The following is a 7,918-nucleotide window of genomic DNA, read 5'->3' on the forward strand; positions in this document are numbered from 1 at the left end:
ACTTGTGTTTACACACTTAACTTTTGAACCGTATGACCGTATTTCAAAAATGAGGTACCGTTGGATTCCCTGGATCGAGTCGAGTTCAACGATTACCATGACGTCAATTTCCGGTTTCATGGATTTTCCGCTATTTCTGGTTTTATCAAAAACCTTTGAAAGCCCACTCCTCCTACAATTTTATTCCAATCTTCCCCAGAATTGGCACACATCGTCAGATAATGCCTCACAGAAATTATCAAAAGATTTTTGATTTTCAAAATCGTTTGTCTGGTAGAGCCAATCAAAATTGGCAAAAAAGCTACCAAACAGGAAGTTGGGTCATATCTCAGGTAATCTTTAAGAAATCAACCCCAAACCTGGTGTGATGACTCGGAACCCTCTTCTGAGGCTGTCCAATGAATTTGGTGTCATGTCATCAATGGGCGTGGCCGCAGGAAGCAAAAATGTGTTTTGGCCAATAACTGTTGATTTGTTTGCCTTTATTAAGTGATTCCTTTGTTTCATGATATCTTGGGACGTCCCGTGTGTGACCCATCATCATTTGTGATAATAGCCGAATTGATGCGGCCGCCATTTTGAATTCATTGAAAAATGTTTTTTCTCTACTCCTCCTACATATGTTGTCCAATCTTCACCAAATTTCGCAGAGATTATCTTCAGACCAAGCCTCACAAAGGCCATCACATGATTATTTGATTTTCACAACCGTTTGCCCGGTACAGGCAATCAAAATGTGCAATTAAGCCATCAAACAGGAAGTTGGGCCGTATCTCAGCAAATCTTTGATGGATTCACACCAAACTTGCTGCATGCACATCGGAACCCTGTTCTGAGGATTTCTAAAGTGTTTTATGGGTCATTTGACTGCTTGGCCACCACATTGCTGCTTGCAGCTATATTTATTAATCTTTTTCTCCCATTGGAGTCTATGGAAGCCCTAGAACCATCTGGTAAAAAGTTGTGAAATTTGGCACACTCATTAAGCACAGTCCCCTCTTTATATTCACCAAGTTTCATGTCTCTCATTGGAGCACTCTAGCGGCACCAACTGGTCAAAGTTGGACTTGTGTTTACACACTTAACTTTTGAACCGTATGACCGTATTTCAAAAATGAGGTACCGTTGGATTCCCTGGATCGAGTCGAGTTCAACGATTACCATGACGTCAATTTCCGGTTTCATGGATTTTCCGCTATTTCTGGTTTTATCAAAAACCTTTGAAAGCCCACTCCTCCTACAATTTTATTCCAATCTTCCCCAGAATTGGCACACATCGTCAGATAATGCCTCACAGAAATTATCAAAAGATTTTTGATTTTCAAAATCGTTTGTCTGGTAGAGCCAATCAAAATTGGCAAAAAAGCTACCAAACAGGAAGTTGGGTCATATCTCAGCAAATCTTTGACAAATCAACACCAAACTTGGTATGTTGACTCGGAACCATCGTATGAAGATGTCCAATTAATTTGGTGTCATGGGATCAATGGGCGTGGCCGCAGGAAGCAAAAATGTGTTTTGGCCAATAACTGTTGATTTGTTTGCTTTTATTAAGTGGTTCCTTTGTCTCATGATATGCTGGGACATCCCGTGTGTGATACATGATAACTTGTGATAATAGCCTAATTAATCCGGCCGCCATTTTGAATTCATTGAAAAACTTTTTTTCTTTACTCCTCCTACACATGTTGTCCAATCTTCACCAAATTTGGCAGAGAGTATCTTCAGACAAAGCCTCACAAAGGGCTTCACATGATTTTTTGATTTTCAGAACCGTTTGCCTGGTACAGGCAGTCAAAATGTGCCATTAAGCCAGCAAACAGGAAGTTGGGTCGTATCTCAGCAAATCTTTGATGAATTAATGTTTCAGCCAAAGTGTCGGCTGCTGTATTACCACAAGCTATTTTCGCAAGCAGCTGAACATGAACTTTACCCGAGCCCAGTTGCCCACATGACTATTGTTGTTGTGCATTGACTAAGATTCTGGAAAGAGACCAACTCAAGAAGAGTTTCAATATCCTATAAAAAGCTAATACTCAGCCCTTACTATTCATAAAATCTCAGCAGTTGGTGTGTAGCAGAGAGGCTAGAGCGACTGACTTGTAACCTTATGCTCATGAGTTCAAATCCCCATTCAGCCTATTGTTGTTGGCCAAACATGAAGTAGTTTTACTCTCTTGTTGTCCAAATCTCGATCTTCTACAATGTAGATATTTATATTGCCAGGGTTAGGGTTTTGCGGAGGAACCCGCATCGCTGCTTGCAGCTATATTTATAGGTTTTGTAATTTTAACTTTTCTCTGACACAAGAAAATGAACGAATTGCTCTCTGAGACTGCTCGTTAATCCCGAGTCATACTAATGATTCGATGAACGACACATCAGTAACATTTAGAGGCATACAAATATTTTCAAGGAGGGCCCCTGTACTGATCCGAATTTCGAATGAGGTCCTTGGTGGTGGATCGGTTCAAACCTTGTTTTTACAGTCAATGGCTCAAACTAATCGTTAATGGAAAATTAAGTTTTTATGTGTATTCGCAACGGTTGGCGCTCTTGGTTTTCAGCATGCCCTGCAGCAGACAGAAGGGGACTTAGTTGGGGGGTTAATTTTGTTCACGGAAGCATTGTTTAAGTTTCGGTTGTTGAACTCTTGTGTTTGTTTTGATATGTGTAGTGTTGGATGTTAGTTTGCTTAGTTCGATTGTTCACACTGAGGGTGAAGGTTAGCTAGCTAGATAGCTAGCCAGGCTGGGTTACCAATCTGTCCCCCCAATATACAGCAGAAAATATGTAAAATATATGTTCTCCTTTTATGAACCCCGTCAATGGATCGGTCTTCTGTTATGTCTTATTTATTTTCAATTTATTTCCGTTTGTTAAGAAAAATAAGAGTGTGAATCCCCCCTCCTAATTGTACACATATTGCGATTTCGTTTGAATACACCTTGCGCCGTTCTGCGTTGTCATGGTTACCTTACACTTTTTCGTCAGTCAGTTGAGTGCAAAGAAAGTAACGTTAGTTAACTTGTTGGAGAGGAGGTAGAGTAATGGAAGATTTGAGGTTACCTAAAAAGTGGAGAAAACTGGACCAGCAGCCGAACATACCCGTTTTTTTCCAGACAGTAAGTAACTTGATACCGAGCTAATTGTGTAAGCAAATAAAACGAGTAGCCTTTTAAAAGCACGAGTCGCTGTTTTTCTGATAAAATGACGTTGTTACAATGCAGGCAGTCACTGTCTTTGAGAAATACACAATTCCTTTAGATGTGAATTGAAAAATGGTCAATGTAGTCCTCAAAACTATGTTACAAACCCCCCCCCCCCCCAGATGTAAGCGGCCTAGGGCGGGGAGAGGATGCAACAATGCAACCCCAATAGGTATCTGGCAAGTAAGACCGGGTAACAGGGAACACTGGAAAGAGGATAAATATACATTCAAAGGTTTATTGGCTGGGACATAACCCCGACAAGGGTACAAGGGGACGGAGAGTGTTGCCCAAGAAAAGAACGAATCAAAACCACCCTGTCTGCCTATCCATAAACTAACTAAACAAAAGTCGAAGGGGTGGCACCCGCTCCTTACCTAATGTGTCTCCAACTACCCTACCTACGTGAGGGGAGATGTTAACCCATGGGTAGCTTGCCTGTCCCCTTGTTCCCTGCCAGGGGGCCAAACGAAAAGCTACACTGAGTGTAGACTAAAACGAAGCCAATACTATTGTACAAAAAAAACAAGGGAGAACAAACACGAATGAACAAACCGAAGTCAAGAACAGCACATAGTCAGGACATCAAACAGAACACTGGCACAGGGTCTGGCAGCTTTCTCCTCCCAGTCAAACTGCGCGGCTTCTTAAGCGGTCTCCCGATTGGCTGCGCGGAGGATGATTGGTCATGAGCGGGGTACGGGACTGGCCAATCAGCACGCGACCTTAAGGAGGAAGTACCGGGGAGGGGACAAAAAGAGACAACGAACAGAACCACAGAACACAGAACAGTACACAATAACAGGGGTCGTAACATTCTAAAAGCAAATTTTCATATATAAATATAGAATTGTAGGCAATGCACTTACCTGAAAAAAATTATGGGGAAGGGTATTCATTTGGACCCCCCCCAATGTCTACACCATGGTTATACCCTTGTATCCAAGTCACGATTATTGCTAGTTGAAAGGAATAAACGTTTCCCATTGCAAATAATGGTTTGAGTATTTTCGAGTTCCACCACCTCTTTTCACGTAACTGACAGCTGCAATACTTTAAAACTATAGACGGTATGTCTATGGTTAAAACTTGCTCGCATCTGTGCGTCCAAAAATTTTACCACGCTTGCACACATATTTTTGGGCACACTGTAGTAGAGTCAATATGTATGATTATTTAAGGGACATCATGAGAAAACAATAACATGTCATGCATCAATGTTTATAATAATCTTCGTCCATAGGCTACATCTTCATTTTCAACCACTTTTATTATAAGATAGAGGACAACTTAGTGCATATGAAATATACATAATTGTGGACAATGTAGAACAGCACCCAGATTATAAATATATGATTTGGTTAGAAAGATATGACCCTTCTATGGAACGCCGAGTTAGTCAAAATCAAGTAAATAAATAGATACATACATACATAAATAAATATGGCTATGAGATCAATTCTGAAATTAAAAAAAGATGGCAATAAATATATAAATATTTAAATATAGCATTATATAATTATATAGCTGAATCCATTTACCAACATCAATAAATAAATACATTTATTTAATTCAAAATTATGTTTTTGTAAAGACACCATTTATTTATTTCATGGGACTTTTATTTCCTAATGCCACATTTATTTATTTATTGAGACTTTTACACACCAGATTTATTTCTGTGCCGTATTTATTTCCAATCTCACATGCAAACAAGAGGGGCGTGGTTATCTTCAGACCAACGCAGCTGCACAAGATGGAAGGCAGATAGGGACACCTTGGTTCGGTAGAAGATGGAAGACATTAGTCACGTCAGAGATGCTGGCCTTATAGATTAAATAGATCTGCATGGCTTGTGTGCCAATATATTATTTTGGCACACATTGTAGATTTTGTAGAGGTACTTGGGTGGATAAGTGCTCTCCAGAACATAGTCATTGACCACAAAGTGTTAAAGGGGCGATTGATTGCAAAACCGATTGTACCTTACGCCATAGTTGAATAACGACAGTTCGGTGGGTAAAATGAACATACAGTGAACCTCAAAGTCCATTGACACCTCTTTCCTATGCGAATCTCAAAATGAACAAATTTGGCTGTAAAATGCTAGCTTTTCAACAAAGCCACCGGACTGACGTCAGTCCGTGGACCAGGGGTGAAAGTAAGCCGGTACTGGCCGTACCGGGAAGAAATTACGACACATGCACAGGCCCGTCGCGACATGGCAAGCAAAACAAGCAATTGCTTGGGGCGCCGAGCTGGCTTGGGGTTGCGTTTTTGCTCCCCAGCTTTACTAGTTGAAAACCAACCAATCAGCGCGCAGCTTATCTAAATATTAATGAGCATACCATAAAAGGAGAAAGGCTAGTGTTTTTTCCCAGGAAAATTTCAGAGGATCTATCAGGGGGCATAGAACAGCACCTGGGCCATTTTCAACCCAACCAATGTTACATACCCTATTCGGAGACCAGAGGAACAGTGTGAAATAGCCAAAAAAAACAGTCAATCACCCTTTTAAATGGTTTGAGACTTATCGAGTACCGTGTTTATGTACAACACGGCAAGTGTAGAGAGCCACAATAAGAATCTTCCTTTAGGGTTTAGCGTATTTTAATTGTAACCTATTGTCTGGGTTCACAGTGACGATTTAAGTAATTTGTAAGATGTAGTTTCATACGGGGCTGTGGTGTCGTGGGAAATGTGGCTATTGCCTCAAGACAACCCCAAATACGCGATGAGCCGAGCGTAAGGGGCCCCATCATCGTCCACCTTGCTCTCGACGCTATATAGAAATTTCACGAAAACTTTGATAAAATACTAATTAAAAACGTCAAGTCAAAGAATTGTACTTTAATACATACTCACACATGTATATTACAACATTCCAGTTATAAAAGCGAATAAGGATATGCCCCCCAAAAAAAGAATCCTAATTTTGGCAGTTTGCCAGGGGGTCCCATTATCGTCCACCCTAACTTTCTAGACCCGATTAACGGTCGAGACCGTTTTTTTTCCAGCTAGTTTGTAAAAGAATAGTTGCCACAGCAACAAAATGAAGTAAATATATGATGTGTATACACCTTATATTGCATGTATACCAAATTACAGCCTCCTACTTATTTTTACTTAGTTATTTTTATATTCAAACATGCTCTCAAACCATAGGCTTATGTCCAGTGCAGAACGTCCAGAGCTTCAGCTGAGGACATCATTCCCAATTTGAGTGTATCGATACCCTATTTGTTTAAACTTGGTCTCTTAACTATTAAAAGTAGTGTTTGGTGTCCTACATTTACACATTATTTATATTAGGTTAAGTATATACATTTAAAATGTAGGTTGTTTGTTTACATGAAACCAAGCATGATAAGACACAGCAAATCAAATAAATTAATTTAATTACACATTCATTCATTCAACACAATATGTACAGTAGAAGTCCCCATCCTCCTCATCCTCCCAATCCACACAGGAGGAGTGGAACCATCGCTCACAGTATTCACACTGGACCCATGACACCACCTCAACATATTCTTGAGGGGGTTCAGTCTCCAAACACGACGACAGAGACTGACCCCATCCTCTACCACTGTTGATGGTCCAGCTAAGAAGACAAAGTAGAGGTAGTACACTTTACTACACAATTCTATATTCATTGCGTTCACTTCAATACACACCAGCTGTGACAGATCAATACACATGATTGGCTACACTGGGTTCACATGCTTACCTGTTGGTGGTGTCATGGGCCGGGTGAGTGCTGGTTCCTGGGAAGACGAGGAGGACGGGGAACGGGTTCTTGGCTCTGTCACACAAAAAAGTAAAATGAGTTTATTTTACTATCAGCTTTTTTTTTCTTTTTTGCACTAAGAAAAAATTAATGATTTAGACTTGTTACCAGATGAGTGATGATCTGAATGCGATGAAGCTGTGGAGGGAGGATGGGTTGGAGGTGTACTGGCTACAGGGGGAACATTTAGAGATCCTATAAGTTTCAAGACGTGAAATATATATTTTTTCATTCTAAGAAAAACATCTAGACTGTGCTAATACAAAACATAATGATTACATTACAATAATCTATTACCCGCTGATCTTTTCCTTTTTACAGTGGAGGAGGGCAGTTGGATGGTAGAGGCAGGCAGTCAAGTGGAAGGGCGCCGGACCCTTGTTGATGTTGGGGGAGCCTCGTAGGAGTGGGGCAGTGTCTAAGGGGCTGGCGATGGTGTTGCCAGAGATGGACACAGCAGAGGTGTTTGGGGGTGCAGAGGCACGGCAGCTGGAGGGGGCCTCTTCCTGCCGGCGGTGGTTCCAGGGCCAGTGATGGTGGTGGAGGAGGTTGCGGGGGTGTTCCTTCTGCCGGTGGCGGTCTGTTGGCGGATGGTGGGGCGGGCCGCCTTTAACCGGGCCCTCTCGCTCCTCTCCTCTGCCTTTTACGCCCTGAGGGTAGCTGCAGCCTGCTCCTTTTCTTCATGCTCCTGGTAGTCATCTCCGGTGATAACTAGGGATGCACGATAATATCGGCACGTCATCGGTATCAGCAGATAAAAGCTTCAAAACTGAATTATCGGCATCTGCAGATATGAAACTTTCTGCCGATGTACCTGGCCGATAAGGTGACGTGCAAATTATGCGCACGCGAAGCAAATGTTTAATTAAGCAATAAGCCTGTCGCGTTGTGCACAACAACTCCCCTTACCTGTTCTAAA

The 7,918-nt window shown here is 41.5% G+C and overlaps 1 long non-coding RNA gene across 1 annotated transcript; it reads right to left on the reverse strand.

The window, feature by feature from the left end:
• Positions 1 to 6,957: 6,957 nt before the first annotated feature.
• LOC124488070 lies at positions 6,958 to 7,686 on the reverse strand. The gene is made up of 3 exons (XR_006958591.1): positions 7,297 to 7,686; positions 7,108 to 7,170; positions 6,958 to 7,014 (listed from the first exon to the last, which is right to left on the reverse strand). It is a non-coding gene; the product is annotated as an uncharacterized LOC124488070 (long non-coding RNA).
• Positions 7,687 to 7,918: the final 232 nt, after the last annotated feature.

The sequence above is a fragment of the Hypomesus transpacificus genome, unplaced genomic scaffold (genome assembly GCF_021917145.1).
Source record: "Hypomesus transpacificus isolate Combined female unplaced genomic scaffold, fHypTra1 scaffold_118, whole genome shotgun sequence".
Classification (NCBI taxonomy): Eukaryota; Metazoa; Chordata; class Actinopteri; order Osmeriformes; family Osmeridae; genus Hypomesus; species Hypomesus transpacificus.